General features: G+C 38.9%; 2 long non-coding RNA genes across 2 annotated transcripts in view; both read left to right on the plus strand.

Moving 5' to 3' along the window:
* LOC128810174 (uncharacterized) overlaps positions 1–2268 on the plus strand; it is a 31749-nt gene extending 29481 nt beyond the window's left edge. The window contains exon 4 of the long non-coding RNA XR_008437966.1: positions 2198–2268. This is a non-coding gene — a long non-coding RNA (uncharacterized LOC128810174). The remainder of the gene's footprint in view (positions 1–2197) is intronic.
* A 143-nt stretch (positions 2269–2411) lies between these two features.
* On the plus strand, positions 2412–24912 carry LOC128810175 (uncharacterized). Its single transcript, XR_008437967.1, has 3 exons — positions 2412–2521; positions 4758–4827; positions 24838–24912. It is a non-coding gene; the product is annotated as an uncharacterized LOC128810175 (long non-coding RNA).
* The last annotated feature ends 1527 nt before the right edge of the window (positions 24913–26439 follow it).

Genomic DNA, 26439 nt, shown 5'->3' on the forward strand with positions numbered 1-26439 from the left:
GACCTTCTGGCAAATGCCAATTAAATTATTTGTTATTTAATTTACATTTGTGATATTTCTTCTGCCATATTTTAAGGTGTTGAGCTTCATGGATCAGAAAGGATTTCTGTGCCTGGAAGTTAAAAGCATTCAACAGAAAACAGTGTTTCTGACCTTTAGAGTTGCCAGCACTGTATTTATTGTGCTTGTAATTTATTGGAAGGCTCCACTGATTTTTATTTTAGGTTTTAATATCTGACACATTCACATTACTTAAGGGATTCTGCCAAAAGTAATTCCAATCACAGCTGAAAAGGAAAAGATGCAGAGTCAAATGCCTCATCCCTTATTCACTGTTCACAGAAAATCTCTGTGAATGGGGATATCAGATATCTGCCTAGTCTGAGAGATCAGTGATTTTTGGAAAGAGTATCAGCTACTTGCACATGCAAAAAGTGTCTGATTTTTAAATAGCCAAGTAAATAACTAGAAACACAGAGTGAATTTCACCTTATGAAGTGTTGGTAGTGAAGAAACTGACAGATCATGAAAGTCATCCAGCAAAAACTAAGTTGGACTTGAGTAATATATATGAAAGTTTCAGAGTCATTTGTTCTTTGAGTGCTGGCAAGAAGCAGTAGCCATGGCTGTTTGTCTTGCTGCAGTGATAGTCTGCAAGAATAGGCAGCCAAGCCAGGAGGAACAACTGCAGCTGACACTGGCTGCTCAGTGAAAGAGCTCAGATGGGTTTTAGCCCTCTGGATAAAGTTTACTTGCTGCAGCTCCAGACCCAGAACTGCTTTGAGACAGCAAATCTTCAGGAAAACAGGAAGGTACAAACACTGCAAATATAGGCAACGGGCCCCACACTGTGCAGCATTTCTGACTGAAATGAGTTATTTGGCTTCAGAGTTGAGTAAGAATGTAAAAATACAGAAAAATACTTCTGGAAATGGAATTTCTGCCAAATACAAAATTAGCAAATGAGTGACAATAGTTAGCAGATGTCAAGTTTCTATTTATTTACTTGTTTTATGGAATGTTTATATGTTTCATTTTAATCTTTTTTCTTATGTTAGTCTTTCAAATTTTCTCATGTGAGGTGCAGAGAATTTGTTTACCAGCTCTTTAAAATGGCATCATTGAGGCATCTGGGTGAGATTGTACAGGATAAGGAAATTTCTCTCTATGTTTATTGTTGCCGTAGATCTTGTTTGTTTACATGAGTTGTAAACAGAGTGTTCACAGAGTGAAACATTATTAAACAACTCAGCAGATAGGCAGAGTAACCAACCTACTCTCACTGGCCTTTTGTTGGCCATTATCACCCACCTAGCTTCTCTGCAGAGCCTGCTGATAAAATTAACATCCCTCCAAACACTAAGTAGCTGTCAGACAAGGAGTCTGGGCCCTGGCAAGGCAATGGCAAGACCATTTCCCTTCCCTGGAAGAGAAGAGCAAGGACTTGCCACAACTTACCATGCCACAAGTTACTGCAGCAGCTCGGTGCTCTGGAGCAATCCCAGGAATTGGCCTCTGCAGAGTAATTGCCACGGCTGCGGCTGTCTCCTGTGACTCTCCACACTTGACAGGAAAGCATGAAGGGAAAAGGAAGAGGTGTATCATTTTGCTTCTAAGGTATTCCTTTCGCTCCTGGCTGACATTGTTCTTGGTACAACAGACACTGCAAAAATCAATGTTAGCAGCTGTTTTCCCAATCAAAGCATTTGCCTTGGATGAGAGTGTCAGCTGGCTGAAAACTGTCTCCAGCCATCTGACTTTCCACAGTGGGGTTGGGGGTGTTACTTTTGTCACCAATAAAATATGAGAACATTTGGATGTGGCATTACCTGTCTGACTTACACATCCTGGTAACCTTTCCAACAGCTTTTTTTATTACTGTCAGCTTAATGTAAATCTCCTAATTTTTCTGTGCAGGAAAATGAGTAATGCAAGCTGAAGGGTGGATTTTTCAATTGGCTTCTTCACCAGAAGGGCATATATTTTCTATGTTGAGGAGGGTAGAGATGGAATGGGATGGGACATAAGTTCACTTCTCTGGAATTTGAAAGAGAATTTGAAAAATTATTCTCAATTTATTTCCAACTTCCTTGTGTTGAAAAAAGCTAGACCATTGGCAAGGACTTAGTGTCCTTCACTTCAGGAATGACATCTTGGGAATCTTACATGTTGACTCTCTTGTTTCATTCCATTTCAGAAATATATGAAAGAGAGAAAAAAAAATTTCAACAGCCTACTTCAAGGAAACAAAAAGGTGGGCTGCAGAGGACAGAATTCTGAAGGGCCAGGTACCTAGGTCCTATTTCCATATCTATCATTTGCTGCCAAATTGCAGGCAAATCACTTACAGTTTCTTCTCATGTGTTTTTTTCTGCTTGCCTATCTCCCTTGAAAGTGCTGCACCTGACACAATAAAAAATAGAGGTCTGGGTGGGGCTGCCCACCCAGATGGCAGTATCTCTGCAGTGTTTCTGCTGTGTCACATCTTCCAGTCCTTACCTGTCCTATTTGGCAGAAACAGGTTGGTGTACTTACAGGTATTGTCTGATCAAAAATGTACATTTCAGTGATCTGGAAAGTTCTACAATAGCAAATACTTTGGCCAGCATCCAGGATTCATATAACTCTGTTGAGCCTTCCTGTGCTAGTTAAACTGTGCTCAGGCTTAATGTCCATCACATTTTTTTGACATCTTAGTTCTCTCCTGGGTACAAGGTGTTCCAAAGGTCTCCTAGGTACAGAGGTGTTACTGAATGTATGCCCGGATAACTTCACCATTGCAAGTGCTCCCATGTGTTTGATATTGCTGTGGAGTATACAGAGAACAAAGGTTATGCTAGAAGGTATGGAATCTTCCTGAAGCCTCTTCATAACAAAACAACAACAACAAAAAAGGCCCTTTTTAATGCTCTTTTTCTTTGATGGGCATTGAGACAAAATGGTGGAATGAACATTTGATTAATAGTTCTTTCATCTTTATGGGTGAAATTGTGACTCCAGCCAAGATGGCAGAAAGTCTGTTAAAGACTTAACTGAGAAAAACATTCGCCTTCTGCAAAAAAGAAATTTGGATTTGATGCTGCAGACTACTGTCTGCAGCTAATGTTTATTCAGAGCTCTAATATGTTGCAGAGATGGAAGATAGTGAAAAATTTTTCAAGGTACAGGTACTGAAAAGCCTGTCTTCATTTCAGTGCTGGCATCCTTTCAGCCATAGGCAGGGGTGACATTGCTTAGCACTGTCTGCACCTGCCTGCAGAACAGCATCTTCCATCTGTGCTGTCAGACTGCTCTGCTTACTTGGCTCTGATGGTTTCAGGGGGCCCCAGAGAGTTACATCAGAGATGGACTTTGTCCAGAGATTCAGCCTTAATTTGAATTTACCACCTCCCCACCCAGAAGCTAGTCTCTGAGGTTATTTTAGGAGTGTATGTGTATGTGTGATGATTCTCATGTGTTTGCCTCAGCAGGGTCTGATGGACTGCTGTGCTCTTTTCTTTATTTCCCATCTTTGGCATAATGAATTGTAGCCGCAATTGCATGAAGCCATCTACGAAGTAATTTTTTCCAATGGTGACCACTTTTTTTCCATAAGGTTACAGACTACTCTGCTGCTCACTGTTTACTTAAAGAGAAAGAATGTAGCCACATATGTTCACATATATAAACCATAACTGGTCTGATATTGTACTGTGTACAATGCTTTTTTAAAAATAAGTGAAAGCAGACCAGCACACAGCTTCAAAAGCTGAGTGTATAAGCGAAAAGAAGGAAAAAAAGCCAAGATTCTTGTTTCAACTTTTTACTAAATATTGTGAGTACTGTACAGCAAATAAATGGGTAACTTGTTTGAAGTTTCTGCCCAGTCAGGACATAACTAACTGATAAAATCGAAACCCTGTTGTAAACATTTGGAAAGACTGTGATACTGACGTGGGATCCCCTGGTACAGTGTAACTGAAGCAGATGTAGCAGCAGTGTTTCCAAACAGGGCAGGAGTGCCTTTGTAAAATCCTGCTTGCCTGGTGATTTCTAAGAAAACAGGTCACAGAGTCTTGATGGTCTTCTTGCTAAGTCTATAGTCCTCAAGGTAACCTCAGTGCCTAGCTGGATGGGCTTTGTATCTTCCTGCCAAACGACGCATGCCTTTCAAATTAGAGCGAAATCACACCGGTAAATGATTTCTGAGGCCCAGTTATGACACCCTTGTTCCAAAGGCTGAGGAGGACATGGGATTTCCAGCTCTCCTGCTCTCACTCCAGGACTGTCAAGTAATTTGGCTACTGTGGTTCCAGGGACCTGGCAGAGGTTTTTTTTCCCTGTAAAAATTTGCTAAAGTGATTGCTACAGCTTTTAGTTTAAATTACAGAACATGAGAGGGACTGTGCAGAAAAACATTGGGTTATGGATAAAACACAGAGCAGAGATGTGCAGGAAAATAAGCCCCAAATTACTGTAAAGGAGTAACACAGGCTAAATGTGGCAAGTAACAGGGAGGAAGATAGCTCACTGTGGTGTTTAGATACATTCAGCAAAAATTGGTGTTGATTTATCAGAGCCCGACCTGTATCCCAACTGTGATTATAAACACGGTTTATTCCATGCATTATGTAATGCTCAGGGGCATAAACCACGCAAGGCTGGGATCCATGAGATTCTGAAAGGTTCTGAAATGTCTGATTGCTCTTCTGGTAATTCACAAGTGGCTTGCTGCTTACATCATACTATTGTCGTGTGAACTTTTCTTGGTTTGCTAGAAAAAGTACATTATTTCATGTTAAAGAAAAGGAAGGAAGATTACAGGAGCAAATAGGAGATGTAGTACAGGTCAGTAATAAATTTTCTATTTCTCTTTTCCCAAGAATTATATATGTGTGTTGAGCTATGCTAAGTACAGGGATGTTGTTGCAAGTATATGTGCAGCATATACTTGCAACTCAGTGAGCACAGAAGTATGCAAAAAATTATCTTCACTAGGACCATGTGCCCTGGCAATAATGTGCATTTCCTGCTAAATGTTTATCTTATTGTATCTGTGTTTACTTAGATGGCTTAATGTGTGCTTTGAAGCTATGGGGCTGCATTTGTGCTTGTCTCCCCGACCAAGGATTATGTGGCAGACAAGCAAACAAGCTCGTTAATGAAATGTGCTTGAGGGGAATTTAACACATTTATATCCTCCGAGTACTCCTCTTCCTCTGGATTGAAGGGTTGTGCTGTTGATAGTGAAATGATGCACAAGGATAGAGGATGATCAGTTAAAATCCAGTTGGAGTAACTGATAAGGCTTAAGAATTCTTGCTTTGATTGACAATGTAATTTAATGATAAACACAGAGATGTCTGTTATTGAACTGGGAACTATGCAAAGATGATTGCTTGGTGACGTGCACTGTCTTTCTGGGGTAGCTGTAAACTTATTGAACTAAGACTATCTTTGTTTCTTCTGAAGACCTGAGAACAGGATGTGTAACTAGCATAGGATTCTTAAAAATAGCAGAGAAGAATGTGTCCTTCAGATAACCCTCAAAACTCACTGAAGGACAAAGGGCTCTTCTACACACCAAGGCCCAAAATACTGAATTTCAAGAATAGTTTCTACCATAGCTGCTAATGATGGCCTGTGCTGTTGGACTCTATAAGATTCTTGATTTTGTCCTTCTTCTGATTTATGCACTGTACTTTCCTCTGGTATGTTTACTCTAAGTTGTCCACCACACAGAATTCCTTGTGACTAAATAATACAAGTTGAGGCTCCTTCAGAGCTCTTGGTTATCTCTCTGGCCATAAGAAAATTCACTGACAAATTAGGGCCATTGAGCCTGAACCATTCTTTTTCTGAGCTCAAGACTTTTCTCCTCTGGCTGCTGTTCTTGGTAGATGTGTTCTTTTGCTGTTTTTAAGGGATTTCTAAGAGGAAAAAAAAACACTTAGTAAAAAAAATAACACACAAGCGAAACACTTTCCTTTCTCTGCTGTGAGTATTATGACAGAGAGTGTAACAAGAAAAATATGTGTCCATTTAGGGAAATAAAAAAGGCAGGCATCTAAAAGGAATCCTTTTGAGCTTATAAGAATACAGAAAGAATTTCTGATTTGAAACAGGAGTAATTGTGCTGACAGATGGAGACTTGACTTATTATACCCAACTAGTTATCATGTGATTTTATTATTCTATAAAATATCCTTTACAACTGTATGCAATATCATACTGAAAAATTGATCCTTTAGTTCCTCTACATTATGTGCTTAAAGATACTAAAAAATGCAAAAGATTCTGTGTGAAATGGAGAATAACTTAAAGTAGAAAACCAAACAAGGCATATGGTGTCAGCCAAAGTCCACTGAATTCACTTGTGTGATTTGTATCAGGCCCAAAGTAACCAAATGAAACTTACAGATTATCAATGTGTTTATTTTCTTTCTGACTTTCTAATGGAGTAGTAGATTTTTCCAACAAAATTGAAAAGTGACATCATCGTTTTAGAAAGGGGGGGGGAAAGAACCTCAGATTACACATTGATTTCTGAATATACAGTGCTACATAAACATTTGAAATCACTGAATGCCATGCACATGCTTAGAAAGTAAAGCAATTTTAAAGATAATTGATCTGCTGTCAAATTGAAAGAAATTTCCAGAAATGCTTTTAGTGAAAAATAATAAATAGTGGATGAAGAACACTTCAGAAATGTACCATTCTTATTCCACATTATAAGCGATAGTTGGAAAAAGCTGTTAAAACAACTCTGATTTCTGTAAATGTAAACCCACTACTTCATGACACATTTTTCAACTGCAGTTTGTAATCAAATCATAGGCTCAAGTGAAAAGACTGATTCAGTAGGAATGTAACCCAGGTTACACCCTACCTGTGTGCAGTCAGTAGATTCACAACTGTGTGCTGTGTGTGTGATACAATGTGGATTACCCTGAGTTTAGCAACTCTGAGGGATCCAGCTTGAAATAAAGTGTGAGCACTGCTGGATGCTCTTCTGGATGTGTGCATCTGTGACCTTTGCAACAGTTTTGCTGGAGGACAGTCAGTTATTCAGCTGCACATTCCAAAACCATCAGTGCATCTGCATTCTTTCTCACAAGCTGATACTCCCTCTCAGAAGATACTGCATTATCTTACCTCGATGCTAACAGCAAAAGCATGTAAATCAATTTATTAAGGGGAGTAGGCTCATGAAAAACCTGTTGAATCACACCCTGTAAAATTAAATTCAGCTTAACTGGAAAAAAAAATTACTGTTTTCTAGAATGGGCACTTAGCAATAGATTATGGTATTCATATTTGGGCAGTTGTGAAAAGTGCTGAGAATTGAATTCTCCTACTCATATGTGCTGAAAAGGCACTAAAAGCTATGACTGTCTTCTGTTCACTACTCAGTAGGACATGCAGAAGATAACCCACTGAGCTATGGCAAGCCCACCCATTGTGCCCTGGCCTGAGAGTACCAGTGGTTCAGTGAGCAGAGCAGTCAGCTATGAAATGCAAAATGTTCTAGTTTGAGTTTGATCTGTGTTGACATGCCACAAAACAACCCAATGGTTCTACCAAAATGTTTATGGTGGAACCAGTGGGAGTTCTCCTATCAGCCAGGATGGATTGAACCCATCACTGGGAGCTGGAGTGTGCTGGAGAGGGAGGGATGCTTTGGGACACAAAACTGCTGCACCAGAAAACAGAAAGATATACTGGTTGTGAAATGATGCTACTTGTTTGGGTATGAGATTAGCATAATCTGTCATATGGTGTAGTTTCTTCCATTTATAATAGGTTGCAATTATGAATTACTCTAATTTTGAATTATATATAAAATTCATTTGGTTCATATCATAAGTACCTCTCCAAGCTTATCTGTGAATTTCATTATCATTCATAGCTTTCTCCTTAGGTAGCCCCAAACTAATCAGTGCTTTACAAGCTAATCAGCTCATACTGTCACAAGTGGCATAATGCAAGCAATTATGCTTTAATTCAACTTCTAAACAAGGAGGAGAAAAAAATCAGATTGAACAAAAAGAGGCTTATGAACTCATGAATTGATAATCATGATTAATGGAGGGTCTCTGGGAGAAGATGTGGTTAAATCTCTTGCCTGTGACCTTTTCATTGGGTATGATAGAAAAATAAGCACATGTACATTGACCCAGGCAGCAGCCAAGAACCTGTTACCTCCAGCATCTTCTAATCAAATCTGTTATCACTTTCACATATTAAAAAAACAACAAATCTTTTCTCTCTTAAACAATCTCACTATTAAATATGTGTGTCCCAGTTCTCTGTGTAACCTATATATTCAAGTGAAAGGACAAACTGTTTCTCTAAAATGGAATAATTTTGACAGTGAGTGAGGATTCCCAGGTCCCATTCTTCATTGTGTTCTTGAATCCTGATAAACATAGCAACAATAATTGTCTCTGTCTAATACTTATATCAAGATCTGCAAGGAAAGATGATACAGGCACAAAATAGTTTTCCTAGAGAAGCTAACTTTTAGTAGGTCTTTGTTTTAGAAAAATGCTTCTGTCGTTTGGGTGGTAATTCAACATGACATAAAGAGAGAACCTCTGTCACCTCACTAGACAAGCCAGGTGAGAGGGGAGCCCTTTGGGAGGGGAATGGGAAGTAGTCAAAGTTCCACCATTCTACCAAAACCAGATGATGTAGTATCTACTCTGTGTCAGAAATCACAAACCAAGTATACCTTCTTTTCCTGGAAAATAAATCAGTGTCAAAGCAGAAGCTTCATCTTATTTAGCACTGGCAGGAATTATTTCTAACTTAAGCCCATAAGGCTGCTTAGAAGTCAGTCACTAATTCAGTTAGAACTTGTGTTGCATTAGAACTGGTGTTTGAGGAATGGATGGATTAGATTTCACTTGAATATTTGCCTTTGCCATTTTGCAGAAATAATGAAAGGCATAAAAAGGGTAAAAATCAGGATAAGACCCAGACACACACAGTCTGTCAGTTCTGCAGTTTCACTTTCTTGGAAATGAAATTGAGATCCATATGAGAGTACAGGGTTGTAAATGGAAAAACTTTTCTATTTCACTGGACTGAGTCTAGGGTAATACTCAGGATTTTTTCATGTGCCAAGAAATTCTGCATAATACTGTTTTTTTAAATTTTATTATTTTTTGCAATTTACCTTTAGTTCTTTAAACTAACTGAACTATAGTAATCTGATGAGACTACAGGTATTTTAAGCCATTTAAAATAAATACACATTTGTTTAATATGTAGTGTTTAATATATAGTGTAATGAGTTCCATCAGTTTAAGTGCCAGAGATTAGCAGGATTTAAATATCATTAAAATGTAGGTGGTGAAATCAGCTGTTACATATGCTTTTTAAGATTAGATTATATATTCCTGAACCACATAACTGGAGGATATGAGAAGAAATCCCCCATTTATCAGGTCTTCAGTTAACCAGACTAGAAATGGGAGAGCTTGGTTTGCTCTCCTGGAGTGTGTGATGTGCAACCTGAATGTGAAATGGGCTAAGTGGGACAGAACTGAGCACCAGCCTTCACTTGCTGCACTCAGCAAGGAGCTGTAGGTTGGCCCAGGGTGCCAAATGTAAGTAATTGACATTAGGGGCTACATTTATGTCTTAGGGTTTTATAATAGGCACATATGTAGGTAAAGTGCTCCTAGAACTGTGTAGTATTGGATATAGAAGGATTCTTGAACTGGGTGAAGAAATTCCAGGCAGATGCTGTTCTGCCTGTAGTAGTGGTAGCAACTCTGGGTAGTTGCAGTAAATGCAAACACTGAAGTTAGATTTATTTTTTCCCCTTTAATGCAAGGTAAGCTCTGTGAAAGCACAGTACTAAAAAAGTGCCTCTTCTTCTAACCAGCACCTGACCCCAGCCAGCAGCTGCTGACACTCCCTGCAGCAGCTTCTCACAGTGGGGAGAAAATAGGAAAAAGGGAATTGGGAGAACTTTACAGTGGAGATAAAAAAAAAAAAAAATTAATAGGTGAAGAAAAGAATGGGGTGGGGGGAAACAAGTGAGGCAAAGGAGAAGGCACCACCTCCCACAGGCAGAGCAGTGCCCAGCCAGTCTCTAAACATCTATTTTGGAGGTCAAAATACCTCTCCTCCCTCCTCCCCGCCCCCCCCCCCCCCCCAAATCTTTTCCTTCTTCCAGTTTTTATTTCTGCCCTTGAGGATACATGACATGAAATGTCCTTTGGGTCACTCTGAGTCCCAGCTGTGTCCTGTCCCAGCCTCTTGCCCACCCTCAGCCTGGCTGTGGGGGTGTAGTGGGAAACAGAGGTGGCCTTGATACTGTGCAAGCACAGCTCAGCAATAGCCAAAACACTGGTGTGTTGTCAGCACTGTTGTAGCCACAGAGCCAGAACATGGCACTATATGGGCTGCTGTGAAGAAAGTTAACTCCATCCCAGTCAGACCCACCACAACCCCAAATCATACTGCTCTTTTTTTTTTTTTTTTTTTTTGGTTTGGTTTGGTTTGTTTTGTTTTGTTTTGTTTTGTTTTGTTTTGTTTTTTTGGTTTTTTTTTGTTTTGTTTTGTTTTTTTTGTGCCACATTTCATTGCTGCTGAGACTTCTTGGCCTATTCAGTGATGTTATGATCTCTGTCATGTTTTTCACTAGCAGGCTGAGACCTATGTTTGCTTATGTTACAAGCAAAATCTGTTTTGCTTAGCCTTGCATTCTTCTTGGTACTACTGGTAGATCTTCACAGGTTCTTCAAAACTATTCATTTAGGACCAGTAGAAAAAGTTATTAGCCCTCTTTGTTCACTCACTAAATGTCTTTCACATTTCTCTCTTTTATGATTGCTTTTCTACCCAACACTTCCAAGTCATCTCTGTTATGACAAACATCTGCCCCTGTCTTGGCAGATCGTGGCCTTTGCAGGCACACAGAACAATCTCACTTCAATCCAGTTGTCAAAATCATTATTGTGAGATTCTGGAGCAATGCTGCATCCCCATTACAGTTTACTCTCAGACAAGGTGTGTCTAGTTTTTAATCAAATTGCTGGGTATAATGCCTGGCTCTAGACTTTGTGTCACTCCATATTTGCATATACTCTCTATTTTTCTTGGAGCAATTGTGAGCAATTTACTTTTGCCTTCACTATCATATTTCCCTATGACTGGAACCCACTTAATTCCTTCAGTTTCTCAATGTCTTTATTAAAATTGACGTCCCACATCCATCCTCATCTTTGCACAACAGTTCTTTCAGGTTACTGGTTTGGAGCAGCTGGATGCCATTTTCACTGCCTAATTCACAGTGCTAAGGTGCCTTTATAACCCTTATTTACCTGCAGGAACAATCCCAACCTTGCACTGACCCATTAGTAACTCTTACTCTGCTGCAGTCTCCTTGCCCAGCTTCAGAAGTTCCTCCTGGCTGATTCCATCTTCTCAGGTCAGTTTATAATCTCCACCTACAGCTTTTCTGCCTTTCTTTTCACGTTTTTAGGTTAAAGAAAAAAATAATGACTATGTTCTGTTCTCACATGGAGTGAAATTAATCATGCAATTTGCCCCCTTCATCTGCAAAGATACTACAAATACTTGTTGAATCTGGGGAAAGGGAGTCTTTTGATCTCTTTTCCTTTCCTGGGCACCTGTGTCTCCAGACTTTTGACTAAAAATTTTCCAAATGTCATCACCTTTAAAAGATATGTAACATTCCAGTAATTTTGAAATGTTTAAAATTCAGAACTACTAGTGATATTTTCCAAGGGTTTTGTATATTGTCTTAAATGTAAGGTACAGTACAGAGCAGACATCAGTGAAGTTCTTCAAGCAAATGTATTTGAAAAAAGTACTGCAGGAAAAGAGAAGGATTGGTGTGGAGGGGTCATGAATCTTTTGGCAGTGATGACACTGTTGACTTGCAAGTTAATATAAATATTTTAAAATGTAATGGGGGTTGGTTTTCATTGGTTTAAATCCTGTTGTTTTTATATGTACTTTTTTGGGTGTATATATAAAGTAGGTGACAAGTTTCTGTGCGAACTATACAAAGAACCCGAGCCTAGGGAGGTTGGGATGGTGTGAAAGCTAAGAAAATACAGCTAATGAGATAAAGTGAGGAAAGGGACTTTTTAGCCCAAGAAAAGGAAAAGCAAAATGGAGATAAAAATTAAAATATAGAAATTGTTCTAAGAAGAACACTGATAAGTTGTCCTTCCACTAGGCATGGGAAATTAATTTAATGCACAACAAGGAAAACAGAAGTTTGATAAGAGGAAATATTTTTTGATTATACAGGCTTTGAAATGCTGGAGTTTTGAAGGAGGCTGAGGAACTTTCCTCAGCAATGTTGAACACACACCTGCCAGGATGGGCTAAGTCTGTTCTGGCATTCTCTTCTGCACCTCATCTATTTTCATATACTAACTTGATTTTTAATACTACAGTAAAGGCAAGATTTTTTTCCCACTTTTTGTTCTCAGAGAAAGCTGATTCTTAATATTATTAATGTGGAAGTAATAACAAGACCATAAACCTTTTGGCTTTCTAATTTTTCTATTTATGTTTTCTATTATTCTTTAATGTTTAACTTAGGGACACATCACACCTTCCCCCAGTCAGTTCAATTTTGTTCACTCTGACATTTTTATTATGATTTTTGCACTATGTTATATTTTTTTTCAAGTTCCAGCTCCTTGGCAGCTATGACCAGGTAAAATGTTGCTTCTGGTTTTTCAAAACTAGTAAAAAAATGATTCCTCATGGGAATGTTTGACTAAACAGCAAACACTCAAAAAAAATCAAAGGTAAACAAATTATTTCTGAAAGATATTACTGTTTGAAAACAAACTGATGCATTTGGATATGCCTGAACCACAATTTTTAAGGGAGACAGTGCTGAGCCCGTCTAGACTGTGCTGAGTTCTTTTAATGTATTTCCCCAGTGTTTCAGAAATGAAAGCTGACTGGCACTTGCATGACTCCTTGCTTCAGTTCCTACATAGCAAGCAGGAAATGTTTTTGTGCAAATGGCAAAAGTGCTGGATTTTGTTAAAGCAAGTGAAAAGACTTTCAGAACAAGAATTTTGGAAATGGAGAGAACTTTATACTGATATAAGTTGCTTTCATTGAAATCTTCGGGTAACTTGCTGCTGAGAACACCTCTGTATTTGATTTACAAAATTTGGCTTTTAAATTTTTATATTTTTTGTATGTATTGCAAATTATTATGAAATATTTCTGCCCTGCATATGAGCAAACCCCAAGCTTTCTACATTTGACTGTTACCTGTAACTAATATGTAATAGTAATTTTTTTTGTGTAATTTTATAAGTACAAATTTTAGGTTGATAGAAAAAAGTGTAATTCACCTTAATTTATCTTGCACTTCTGACAATATTTTTCTGATTTATTTTACTGATGGTTTTGGAAACATGTATCTTCTTGTTTGCAAGAATTACTGAATCCCAGACTTCTTTTGGTCTCTTGACTAAGAAAAAAGCACAAGAAATAATTATTCGGTAGTTATTATATATTTAACTTGTTTAGGAATTGGGGATAAAATTCTCCCTCAGTAAAGTCAGTTGCCTTTAAATGGATTAAATCCTGAAGCTGGGTTGTTTCCTTTCCTAGGATTGAAGTGCAAGTAAGTTTTCTTTATGTGCTTCCTTTACCTTAGGCTGAAATATTCTAACGCTTGCATAACTTGTTAAAGTTCTTTTGAAGTTTGCAGAAGTGGAAGGAAAAAGATCTCCAGTCTGGCCTAGCGTTTTTGAAGGCAGAAGTGCCACTCCAGATGATACTTTTGAGTAACCACTGAGATCATAACAGAGTTTTGGCTTGCCTTCTTTCAAACTCTGGCAGCCTCAGAGTAAAATCAGCCTGGATTAAGAAATTATCCTCCATCTCCCATGGTCCCTTAGAATTTAATGTTTCAGTTCTGCAAGGGGCTGAGGAGTCTGGCCTTGATTCAGGCACCTATTTGGATTTTAGGAGTTGTCATCCATAAAAATGACACACTCAGGTGCTGTTCACCATTTCCCTTGTTCAAACCCTGAAAGATTAAGATCTTCATCCTGATAATTTCCACCATGCCAGAAGGAAGGTGCCCAAGCTGCACAGTCCTGAGAACTGGGAGACTTCAGTGGAGGAGACACACTGCCCATTTTCATTCTTGTCACATTCTTTCTTAACCGTCAATTACTGACTGTAACTGAGAAATGAGACACAGGTCGGATTTATGATATGCCCCTGTGCCAGTGGTGTTAACAAGTTCAAGTGTTCTTTCCGGGCTGAAATGTCACTCTCTCAGCTGACAGAAGGTGTGTCTCTCATCTTTACAATGTAGAAATGAGCATTGCTTTACTTTACCAAACAAATAATACCTGAAAACCAAAAACAAATATGTTTTTAGTCCTGGTGTTGCAAACTGCTGAGCTGGCAGGGAACAGAAGATGAAATCTTAGTGGCAGTAATGGCAGTGGGCCCCTTATTTTTCCTGTATTATTTTCCTAGGACCAAGCATTTTAGATGATTGGTTCAGAATTTTACTTCCCAGCTTATCTTTTAACTCTTGTATTCAAAATAAAAATGGGAATAAATATGCTAAAAAAACATACTTAGTAGGAGATGGGAAATGCTAAAAGAACTAATCTTACGGGTATGAAGAAAACTCTCACTGCTCTGAACCACTTGTAGGTTATAATTAATGCCAGTCCCCTATGTCTGATATGATGGGAAAAGATCTTGATGTCTTAAAAGAAGTTGCTGGTTTATGAATACTCTTAGGATATGCATTTTTCCAGATCTCATTTCTGGAGTGATTACTCTAATTATTGTTAAATATAGTCAGAAACGGGCAATAAATATAACTGAAAGTGAAAGATTATTTCAAGAGCCCCCACAGAAACTTCTTGGTTCATTCAACTATCAGATGAGCAGGTTGGCTAGCAATAAATCACACTTTGTGACAGCTGAATATCATTTATCTGGAGTGATACTCAGGCAAGAGTAAAAGATGTCAGGGAACGTTAAATTGAATTGATAACATCAAATGATTAATAATGGGTAAAATTTAGAGGTCCTTCTTTGGTTTTTGTTTCAGTGTTCTACTTTAACAGAAGCTGAATAAACATTAAGTAACAACTGATTCTGAACCTCAAAATGTGACCCAGTAATACTTACCACTTATATTGTTCTCTGAACTTTCAGAGCCCTTTTGTGGGTCAAATTTTGAACACAAAGGGGCTATTGAAGTTAGCATGATTTGGTCAATTAACCTGTTAAATCTTTGCGTGCAAGGCAGTCAGAGGCCTGCTGTGGTTTTGGACAGGGGTTACTCAGATCCAGCAAGTTACAATATGTTGAGAATCCCATAGAGGCTGTATCCAAGTAGGGGCCTTGTTGGAGCCCTGCTCCTTGTGGAATAATGAATCACATGGAACTTTTTCAATTGAAAAAAACATATTAACTTGTCTGCTACTCCAGCTGGAGAGAATAAAATCATAATGCTTTATGATAAATTGCATATATTTCTTATATATACCATTTGTCAGACATTTTTCCCCTGAAGTTGAAACCACAATGTCACATATAAATGGGTTTTTATAATGCACCATCCATGGAGACCGGAGGAATATTAAGGATTAATTAAAAGCATAAGTCACCAAAGTTGATTAGAATGCAAACTAGATCTAATTTCATGCAGGATCCATTAAAGGAAGCCAAGGTTGTAGCAGAGAGACAAAAAGACTGAAGAGCTGCTATATTTAGATGAAAAAAATACACTACAGGCAAGAATCCCACAGATGGGAGATGAAGGGTCAAAGGCAATAGGAAGAACAAACCAAAGTGGGGAATACTCTTGCTGGATTTCAGTCACACTGAAGACTTCTCTGAAGTGACTTACCAGAGCAAGCTAAGCAGTACTTGGTCAGAATTGCTGAGTGTCCTTGAGTTCTGCTTTCAGGGAGGCAGAAGTGCCCAAATTGGTTTTTGCATGGACAGTCCATGTAGGCAATAGAGGCAGAGTGCCAACAGTGGCCCAAACAAAATCAGTTTTGTGTGACAGTGGTCCTATTGCCAGCTTGGGAAAGCTGGTTCCCAAAGTTAGTGTGAATCATCCACTATTCTGATTCTTTCTCCTGGTGCTCCCTGAATATACCCTGTGACTGCAGCTGACTCAGAAGAGAACAAAGTTTTTCTGCTTATACCAGGTGAAGAGATAATATAGACACACTTTTTGTTTAAATTATGAGATTGTGAGCAGCAGGCATAAGTTTTATTCCTTCAAAAATCAGCATGACATGATTTGGTTCCGTTTTAATAAAACTTTTGATATCACTCCTGTGTTGTGGGTATTAGCAATTACCATGCTGCTTTTCCATTTCTCTAAAGCTTTCTACAGGCTAATAGCAGCTTCACTTATTAATTTCTAGCACCATCCCTGCAGCCAGCTGTGTCATCACAATTGCTTGGCCATTCAACTCACTGTAGTTACTGGTTTGATGGATTATAATCAGGATTTTGATCCCAGAGCAGCTTTGCAATAGCAATCAATGCTGAGCATGACAAATTATATCATCCTGAACCCATATTTGCCTAACTGCCAGCATTTCATCTCACTTGGTCACTGCGTAGCTTTCGGTGTTTTTTAATCACAGCGCTTTGCTAAGGGGTTTGTAGCCATTTGTTGGTATCTCTGGAACAAGTATTAGAACTGCATTTTACTGTACCTTAAAGTCCCACATTAGATATTTTTGTAAATCTGAAGTTTTCTCCCTTTGGAGAGCCATTTTAGAAGAAATGTTTGTAGGCTTGTCTTTTCTTCATTGCTTTTTGTTTTTCAGGGCTTTGTTCTTGGAAATGCAGCTGTTCCTTTATATAATTTAGTTTAAATTAATATCTGCTTCCCAGCCTGTTTTATTACAGCTCAGTCCTTCTGGGACTTAACGTTTGATATTGCATGTAGTCAAGTTTGCAATTCTTAATTTACAGCTGTTACAGAAATACAAATGCACAGCAACTATTTCTCGAGGCCCTCTTCATTAGTTCTCATGGAGAATATAAAACTTTGGGAATTTTGATACCAATATAAGTGCTATCAAATATCTGAAGTCCTGGTGATCTCACAGGTAGCAAGGGTGAACCCTCTAAATACTGAAGCAAGATCTATATAGTAGAAAATAACAGCGTACATTACTCATAATTTTGAAAGCTCTGTTAGATATGCCTCCTGTCCTTCAACTTTCTGGCTTTAACAAAAGGATCAATTATGTGGATTTAATTGGCAAAATTGCCAAGCTTCCTCAGGTAGGTGCAAACTTCGTCTCCATTCAGGAAGTTATTTGCACTTCTGCTTGGTATTTATAGTATAATTTAACGAGGTGTAGGAGAGAGGAGACTGCAATGAAACCCAGCTCAGCAGCTTCAGCATTTATTTGTTCACATGGGATATTCTCTTTTGTGGCTCTTGAAGATCTTTTCAATAAATGAAGTTCACAGAAATGATACATATTATTTTTCTGTAGTTAATTCAGACTTTTCTGTTGTGAAGCTGTACCATTCGTTGTAGGGATGAAGGTAAGGTTTTTGAACTGTGCCTGCAAAACAGTGTCACCTGTAACTCTAAGATTTAGTACTGCTGCAGTACTAAATAAGTGTTGGATGTGGCATGGGAGCAGTGGGAATGATGGGGATCTGCACATAAATTTTCCACTATTTTTTTCAGTGTTGAATATCCAGTTTGGAGTTCAAGTGGAGTCATTTTTGCAACCATAAACTGATGCAGACTGAAAAGCAGCTTTTTTAACATAAAAAAACTGTTCTACTTCAAAGGGTTTATTTAAAGCTGGGAATCAAATGGCATAACTGTTGCAGCCTGCAGCTTCACTCTGTCCCCTTTCTTGATTTCTTTTTGTCTGCCTCTGTTCCTGTGCAGATATTAACTCTCACTTTGCTGTAGACAAAACACAGCTAATGCAGTGTTTGTGACATAAGGGGGGGAACAGCTAAGTACTTTGTTATTTTGTGGTCAGCTCAGCAGGATAAACTTGGATTACATGACAGGTTTTACAAGAGAGAACAGGTTTTTCAGGTAACTGTCTCCCAGAATGTACATGAGCAAACTACACTGTTGGGTGGAGAAGCCCATCTGGATCTTTCATGGTGTTCATACACACACTCTGAACCTCCTGTCCAGAAGAGTAAGACTTGCTGCCTCTGCCTCCCCTACATCTCTCTGTCTTCTCAACCTTTCCTTCCACTTGTTTCCCAGTTTATTTGTGTAAGTTCTGTTTAACTAAGCCTTGCTCTCCTGCCTTCTATATTTCATCCAAATTGTTTCTACTCAGGAATGGCAGGAGAGCTCCTATGAATTGTTCATCCATTAAGCTTTGGCTAATGGGATTGGTGGAGGAATTTTTTAATGTCACAGTGTCTCCTTAATTTTTGGACCTTTATGGAGTCAGATAAAGAGCCTGATCCAGCTAGGAAGTGATCATATTCCTTAGGTTATTTGTCTGTAGCATTCTTTCCCTTTGTTTTTTATTCTTTGGACAAGCTCTTAAGTGTCAGCGTAAATCAGAAAATGCAATTCTGATGCCCAAGAGCCCCCTCATGTACCCCCTCATGTATTGATAACATACTGGGTATGCAGATGGGAAGTGTAATGATGGCTGACACGTCACATATTCTTGACTTCTCCTTTGGTGCATTCCACTCACTGTTTTCCACACGTTTCTGATGAACCTATTGTAATTTCACTGTACGTGTTCCTTCTTGGCAATCATAGGTGTCCTGTAGGCAGCAGCAACATGCTGATCCCTGCACTTGTCTGTGAGCAGCAGAAGAAGATGCAGATAGTTTTTGGGGCACATTTTACCCAGAAAATGCTGGATCTGAGTTTTGTTTGAATCTTTTTGTGCACGTTGTACTGCAAACAGCATAATCAGCCTCCTAATGTTGTTAGGCTTACGAAACGACAGCCTTTTGTTCCACCTTTTCATTAAACTTCATATCAGATTGAGCTTTTAGGACACAATGCAAAATCTGGCTTCAGACATTTGTTTCTGTTAAGATTCTGTATTTGGAAGCGAACTGTCAGTTCTGAGGGAAGAATGGGGCAGAACAAAATGGTCTTTGCCTTGCTGCCATGGTAATGGCAGTGAAGTGCTGATAAGTAACAATATCCATCTATGTGTGAGTTAACTCCTTATGTATTCTCAGGGAGAAGTACTCAGGCATAGAATAATGTAACCTTTCTCAAAAAAAATTTGAAGCCAGCCTAAGGATTATAATTAATAATGGGTTATATTCTTGTATAATAAATTGGGTCACAAGTGGTACATGTTCATTACATTCTAGAAGATTTGGGGACCATGACTACAGAAGTATTGTCTCAATTCTGTGACATGCAGTATGACACTTGTACAAAGGATGACCCCAAAGTTGGTGGGTTTTTACACTGAGTCTGTATCTATCCTTTATATATCTCCGTTTTTCAGTTTTGTCTTCTAGGTTTTTTAATGTTACCTCTCTCTTCTCAGTCCATGAGCAGTCATTTCTGGTCTTTAAGAGTAGCAGGCTGTATTTGTGCATGAAATCAAGTAACTCCACCTAGATGGATTTTGTTCTTAGCCAGAGTGTTGTTTTAAGCAGATTTAATTTTGAAAAAAATTTTAGGATAACTTTCAACAGCCACTATAAGGTAGGTTTCCTGGGGGAGGGCTGTGTTCAGTCCTTGCACAGCTTTCCTGTGCAGCCATGGGTGAGGTACTTTCTGAGCTGGGACTCTCTCCTTGTTAAACAGAGGTGCTGCTTTCCTAGTGCAGAGCCCTGGGGACATTTTCCTTTTGCTTTTGAGAAATTTGGAGTCTACATTGTGGAGCTTTCCTTCAGTCTTTTCTGAAATAAACCAAATCTATGCTTGGCATTATTCCATATTAAACCTTAAGTTACCTTGGTAATTTCTGAATCACATTGCTTACATATTTTCTGTTATGATCACTGGACTTCTAAAGCACTCTGCTGATTGATCAAACCTTGGGGACTTGATACCTTTTAGTTTCTTCTGTAATTACTATGTTTTAGTACTTTCCTTTAAATCCCTGTGTGCTGTGTAACAACACTAAAGCTATAGTACATGCATTTATTGTTTTTTCCAACTTGATTATATGTTTTTGCCTGTTGATCATCCCTTCTTTCAAGTACCGCCAGACATGTCACTGTATCAACCATAATCTCAACTGCCAAACTCCTGAGTTAGTAGTTAATTCATAATTTAAATGTGTCATGTTTGTTATTTACATTGCTTCCCAGATAAGTTTCATGTTGATCTTGAAACCACACTTCAAAGCACTCGATACTTTTGCTCCCTTTTTCCTTCCGGCTAGGATTATCTTGTGCAGATGACTTTTTGATGTGAACGAGACCAGAGTAATGTCCACATGCAAAGCCCATCCTGGAGTGTGGTCCCTACTTTGCATGGCTGCCTGTTATATGCATTTTTTCTTTACACCAATGTAAGTGTAGTTAAACTGCCATACATCTCCAAATAGCAGTGGAATACTTGGTTATCAGATTTAGTGTTTAAGGGAGATTGTCTTGCTTTGTATTAGTAAATGACGTGGCATTTTTTGCATGGAGATTTTTGTTTGAATTGAGCCTGGTATATTAATAGCAGAAAGTAAATTGTCATCTATAAACTCACCCAGCCCCACAGAAAAAAGTTCAAACTGTTGTAAATTTTTCTTGATAGCAGAAAGGAGAGTAGGGCAGGGGCTTAAGTAGCATTTTGCACACTGCCTAGAACAGAACTCTGAAGCAGAAATTGGAATTGCTACACTTTTTGTGGAGCTTTTTTTTTTTTTGTCCAGTGGTGTTAGAGAAAGGATTGTAAATAGTTTCTACTACAGATCATCTTGCACTGCAAAACTTGGAAGCAGATCCACATCTTTTAGATATCAATTTTTTCATCTGTCTTTAGTTCCCACATGAGATTAATCAGACACTAGGACTGAATCCACTTTAGAGATGCAGGACAACATTTAGAAAGTAAATAAATTAATTAATGTAAAAGTCATGGTGCACAAACTAAAGATTGTCACACAGTTGCAGCATTTGTACACCATATCTTTAAAGCTGGAAAAGTTTGCACACTGGACTACGACTTAGTACTGAGTTTTCATGTTTTAGAGTTACAGTCATAAAAAAGAGAAGGGCATTTTTTGCTAAATTTTGTTCAGTCAGTGTGTTTGCTTTAACATCAGCACTCTGAGTTGGCTGTACATCTTTGAAAGTCAAAAGGGAAGAAGTGACCTCTGTCAAAAGCAGCTTTCACAGACCCTCATTTACTTGTGCCTAGAAAGACAGGGCTGCTGGTTGTAAAATGGAGACTGTAATGTTCAAAAGCTCTCATTTAGCTAATGAATTCTTGATTTTCTCCTCACAGTATCAAGACCAGACAGAGGACAGCAATCTGCTAGTGCTACCAGCTAATAGAAGTTCCCTGTTCTTTTGTTGCTGAAATTTTGGGGTGGCCCAAGCCCTTTGGGAATATAAACCTGCTAGATCAGACAGTGGCACAGTGCCTCTGGGTTACTGAGGGCAGTTTTCTTTACAGGCAGGTGCTGCAGGAAAGTAACACAAACAACACTGTGACAAAGTCATCACTGCACTGGGGATTTCCACAGTTTAACTGCAGGCACCTCAGTTTAGTGATCTGGGGCTGAAGGCTCCTGCAGGGTCGGTGGGACACCTACAGCTCCCCCCACAGCCCAGGCCCTGAGGCTGCTGCCTTAGGCACTCAGCTGGGACGTCTGAAGCTAAACAGTGAGAGCAGCCTCTGGAACCCAGGGTCTAGTTCCACCACAGAGAGGAGTCTACCCCAGCTGCTCTGGTACCTCTTTGGCTGTCTCTTTGGTGCTGAGTGCATACCAGCACCCTGAATGCATGGTGGGACTCCTCAAAAAGATGAGCATTAACCCAGCTTCAATATCTTGGAACTGCAAGCCATTATCGGGAACTCTTCCAACCAACCACTTTTTTGTTTGTTTGTTTGGGATATCTTTGAGATTGACTGATGTCACTGAGAGTTGTCCCTGTATCTTTCCCCTTCTTTTTGGATGATCCCTCAGGACCAGGAGTACTGTGGCCTCAAATAGTTCCACAAATAAGTATAGAATATATTTTTCTTCCTATGCTTTTCCACCTACTGATGAATTAAGAGCTTGTGCAAAAAGAAACAGAGAGAGGACCAAAGATACCAAGCCTCACCTTGCTCACACAGAATCTGCTGCTTTGCAGACTACCCTTCTCTAGAGTCCTGGGAAACACAGTGAGGAAGAGGATGAAGTTGCTCACCCTGTGTGTTGCTCAAGCAAGAATGGGTGCCAAAGTCAGAGTCAGAATCCCAGGACCTGATATATATGGTGTATTGTTACTTGTGTTTGTTTTGGGAGCTTTTGGTAATTTTTCTTCTAGGTTTTTGTCTCTCTATTTAATTATCCTTTTCATTACTGATTTCCTGACTTAATCTGAATGTGCATAAATCTCCACCACAAATTTATCATCTCTATAGAAAGCGCTTTCAGGGTGGTTGTGCCGCTTCCCAGAAAAGGGACACCATTGGAAAATGAAGCTTTCAGATTCAACAATAAGCCCACTATTATGCTGATTTTTGCCAAGCTTTCCCTCACTTTTTTCCCATTTACTACAAGAGTGAGCTCAAGGCTTCTTTTTGTTTGTTTTTGAACTTCAGTCATTCTTAAATGTTTACCACCCTGCTCAAGTCCACTCACTCTGAAACATCAGAAACCACAAAATACGGCTGTGTTGCTTCTGGAATGAGAAAATGCTCAGGTTCTTTTTTTCAGCTGCATGTTTCTGTGAAGGTTTAACTAGCCTCTTTGCCAATCTTAAAAAAAGAAAATGTAAAAATAAAAATATTTATTAGAATATTGCACTCTGACTGTCACAGTCCTTTGGGGACTTTGTATTTTTAACCAAATGTGAGATCTCAGAAAGGCAATTTAAATTAACTTTTATATAAATAGTCTCATTGCAAAACAGATTTTTTTATATATAGTATATAGTCTGCGTGCTCATAAGCATTTAATCAAATTCAGGTCTTGTCTGAGCAAACGTAATGGCCATTGACTTATGTGTGGGTTGTGAATTATTCTTTCTGAATTTGACCTGCTTTGAGAGCTAAAAAAGATGCCGTCCTTCATTTTTTTAGTTTGGGATTGCACAGGCGAGTGGAGAGGCTTTTCTATTTCTAAATTTTTTCTGAATATTGAATACAGCTTTCTGCTGATAACATGTAGGAAGCCAACTTCTCTAGGGTTTTGGTCCACTGTGGCTGTCAGAATTTTTTATAGTTATCATGAATTTTCTTTTTCTTCTTTCCATGCTTACACTCTATATAATGCTCTTTGGGATTTCACCCAGGTCCCTTGAAAGGATCCTCTGTCTTTTCTTTGCTTGGCTGCTTTCTCATAAGCCAAGCATGTAAACACCTATCTCCTGAAGATATATTCCTGTTAATCACTTCTGGTGCCTCTCTTTGAACTTCTTTATGCTAACATTCCGGTTTTTAACTGCTGTTAACAAAAGCCAGGATAAAATGTTATTATCACTCCTTCTTCTGGCTTAAAAGGCCCTTGTAATACTTATGCCCTAGATTAGCAACTGCTGCACAACTTTTAATTTGCTGTTTTCTGTATCTTCACCCTCAGATCTGTTGCCAGACCACTGTGACTGTACTACTTTATTTCCAAATTTTTGTGTTGAATCAATTTTCCCTTGTTGTGATCCAGAAAAGTTTTGAGCCAGGGGAATTTCAATTGATTTAATTTGTTGCCAATTAACAAACTCCTAATCACTGATTCTGGTATTGAAACCAACAAACTAATACATATTTAGAGAAACACACCTCAGGCTCCCTTCCAGATACCTCTCCTCCCTGCTCCATGGTCTCCTGTTGCTGCTGCACATGGCACACAGTCCCTGTGGGGAGGCAACAGACCTCACCAAATAGCAGGAGATGAGGCTTTGTCGTCAGTGCATTGGGCAGGACTCAGAAAACCTGCACTTTATTTCTGCAGCTGAGAAGTTCTCTGCACCATTTCTTTCTTTGCTACTGTCTCTTATCTGTAGTCAGGAAAAACAGCAGTGACCTGCTTCAGGCAGTACCTTAAAACTGATTGCCAAGAAGCAGTCCGAGAGGATGTGGTGTTACTGATGCAACGGAAGCGTTGGAGTCTGTCAGTCTTGTGGGAACAGTAGGTGTGTGAAGGAGATGAGATAAAATATATCCCTGTGTAATTGTCCTATTACCTTTGCTTTTAGTTGGCTCCTGTTCCATCCCTAGCCCCAAGACTAATCGAGTACTAATCAATATTGAACCCATATCATATGTGAGGGGTGTTTTTCCCCTTCAAAAACAGTGACTTTACAAAGGCTGTGTTGTGACATCCCTCTGCATTACTGCAGCTGATTATCTGATGTTAGAGTATGACATGTCACTTTTCAAGGTCCATTTCATGACAGGTCACCAGCTGCTGGAGCTTCAATAACAACTGGATGTCAGTTAAAAAAAATCTTTGAAGAATGAGGGGTGTGATGTGGTATTTTTAACCCAGGTCATTTCAGTGGTCTGGACTGCGGGTAGGTTTCAAAAACAGAATAGAATAATAGATTACAGTGCCAGAATGGAGTCAGGGAGGCTGCAAGTGAGCAAGAAATCATTCAGACACCTTTCCTGCCAAAGTTACTACATTGTACAGTTACACCTGGAGTATCTGTTAATCTTTGTCATATACACTGAGGGCTGGAAATTCCTTTCTTTCTTTGCAGATGGCAAACTGAGGCCGAGAGAAATCAAATGAATTGTCTGGGATCACATCAGAAATACAACCATGGTTGTGCAGGAAATAAAGTGACCTAAAGATTTAATGCAAAATCCAAAGTTGGTGCTTTGAGCAGGTCATCTCACTTCTAATATAGCCCAAATGTTCTAGCTGGGATGCTTAATTGTTGCTGCTTATCATTTTACCTTTATCAATTGCTAACCTCTACACAGAATGTGAACCACTGCAACGTGTGTTAACCATAAGGTTCATACTGCTATTTGGCATAAACAGAGGATGAGAACTAAACTCTGGGCAGCTGGTGTCCTCTTTTGCAAATATAAGCTCAGCATACAGTCAAAAATGCTGCAAACCAATGCAGATTTGCACATCTGCTGCAAAAAATTAAAAAGCTGGTGGAGTAATGCTAAAATTCTTTCAATGCTGCTGTAGAATCTGTGTCACCTTGTCTGTAGATTGCCTTCTAGATATTGGCCCATTATTCCCTAGAAAAAAAAAGGTTGGCAGATGTTGCATCAGTCTCTGTATGAAGAGCTCCTGTTGCCTGAAGATTTGTTTGAGGCAGCCATTCATGACCCACACAGCAAAACATACATTATCCCTTTTATGTTCCCATTTCAGTCCCTACTTTCAGTTGCTGTGGATGGCAATTTCCTTGTGCCAGCTTTTGCATGCACCTGAAAGCTTCCCAAAGCTATTATTCCTCCTCTGTTTGTTTACAGCTGCCTAGTACTTAGTGTTTTTTTTTTTTCACTTGTGTCTCAAACCCAGAAAACTCCCCCACAAAACTGTCCATATAGACCATTTCTCACAAGAACAGTAGATGAAAAAAAACCCTCAGGAATTAATTTCAGTGTACACAGAGTATAAAAACTTTATTGGAAAATGCGTTAAAAAGTAGACCACTTAACTTTTGTTTAACTTCTCTAAATAGATTTACAGTTCATCTTAAATAATTAACTTTAAGTCACTACTTTTTCAAAAGCCAGAAGTAAAGATCTGGAATGAAGTTTCAGTTCAGGTTTTTCTTCCTGCCATGCTGTCACACAAAAACCCTAAGCTATTTCTGGCTGTTCTTATTTTTAGATTGTTCTTCATATACCATTTACCGTCATTGAAATTAATGAGAAAATAAAAGGAGTGACCTTTGGCTAGGCACATACAGTTTATGCATGAGCTAAACAGCAGGATCCTTTTTCATTCTTCTTTTTCCCACATTCTCTTTCTCCCTGCTCTCCCTCATCCAGATATAATTTGTAAAGCCTTTAGAGCCTTTCATCCTGTGTGTTTCCACTGTGTTCCTTTAGATGAATCTCAGGTCCCTGATTCATATCTATTCTCTTTTGCTGAAAGGTCAGTGGCACCCTTGTTTTATGAATATAATCTACCATTCTCTGGAACTTCAGAATCATTTCCAAAACTCCCAGGCAAAATTCATACATCTCAGGGTGCAGACAAATGTTGGCATTACTGTAAAGAGCACTCTCCCTACACAAATAAAAGCCTGGACTTCCAAGTTACGTTGTTTAAAATAAACAAGCATTTACTGAAGATCTGAATACTTCTGAAGATATTATTCCAGTTGCAG

The sequence above is a fragment of the Vidua macroura genome, chromosome 7 (assembly GCF_024509145.1).
Source record: "Vidua macroura isolate BioBank_ID:100142 chromosome 7, ASM2450914v1, whole genome shotgun sequence".
Lineage (NCBI taxonomy): Eukaryota > Metazoa > Chordata > Aves > Passeriformes > Viduidae > Vidua > Vidua macroura.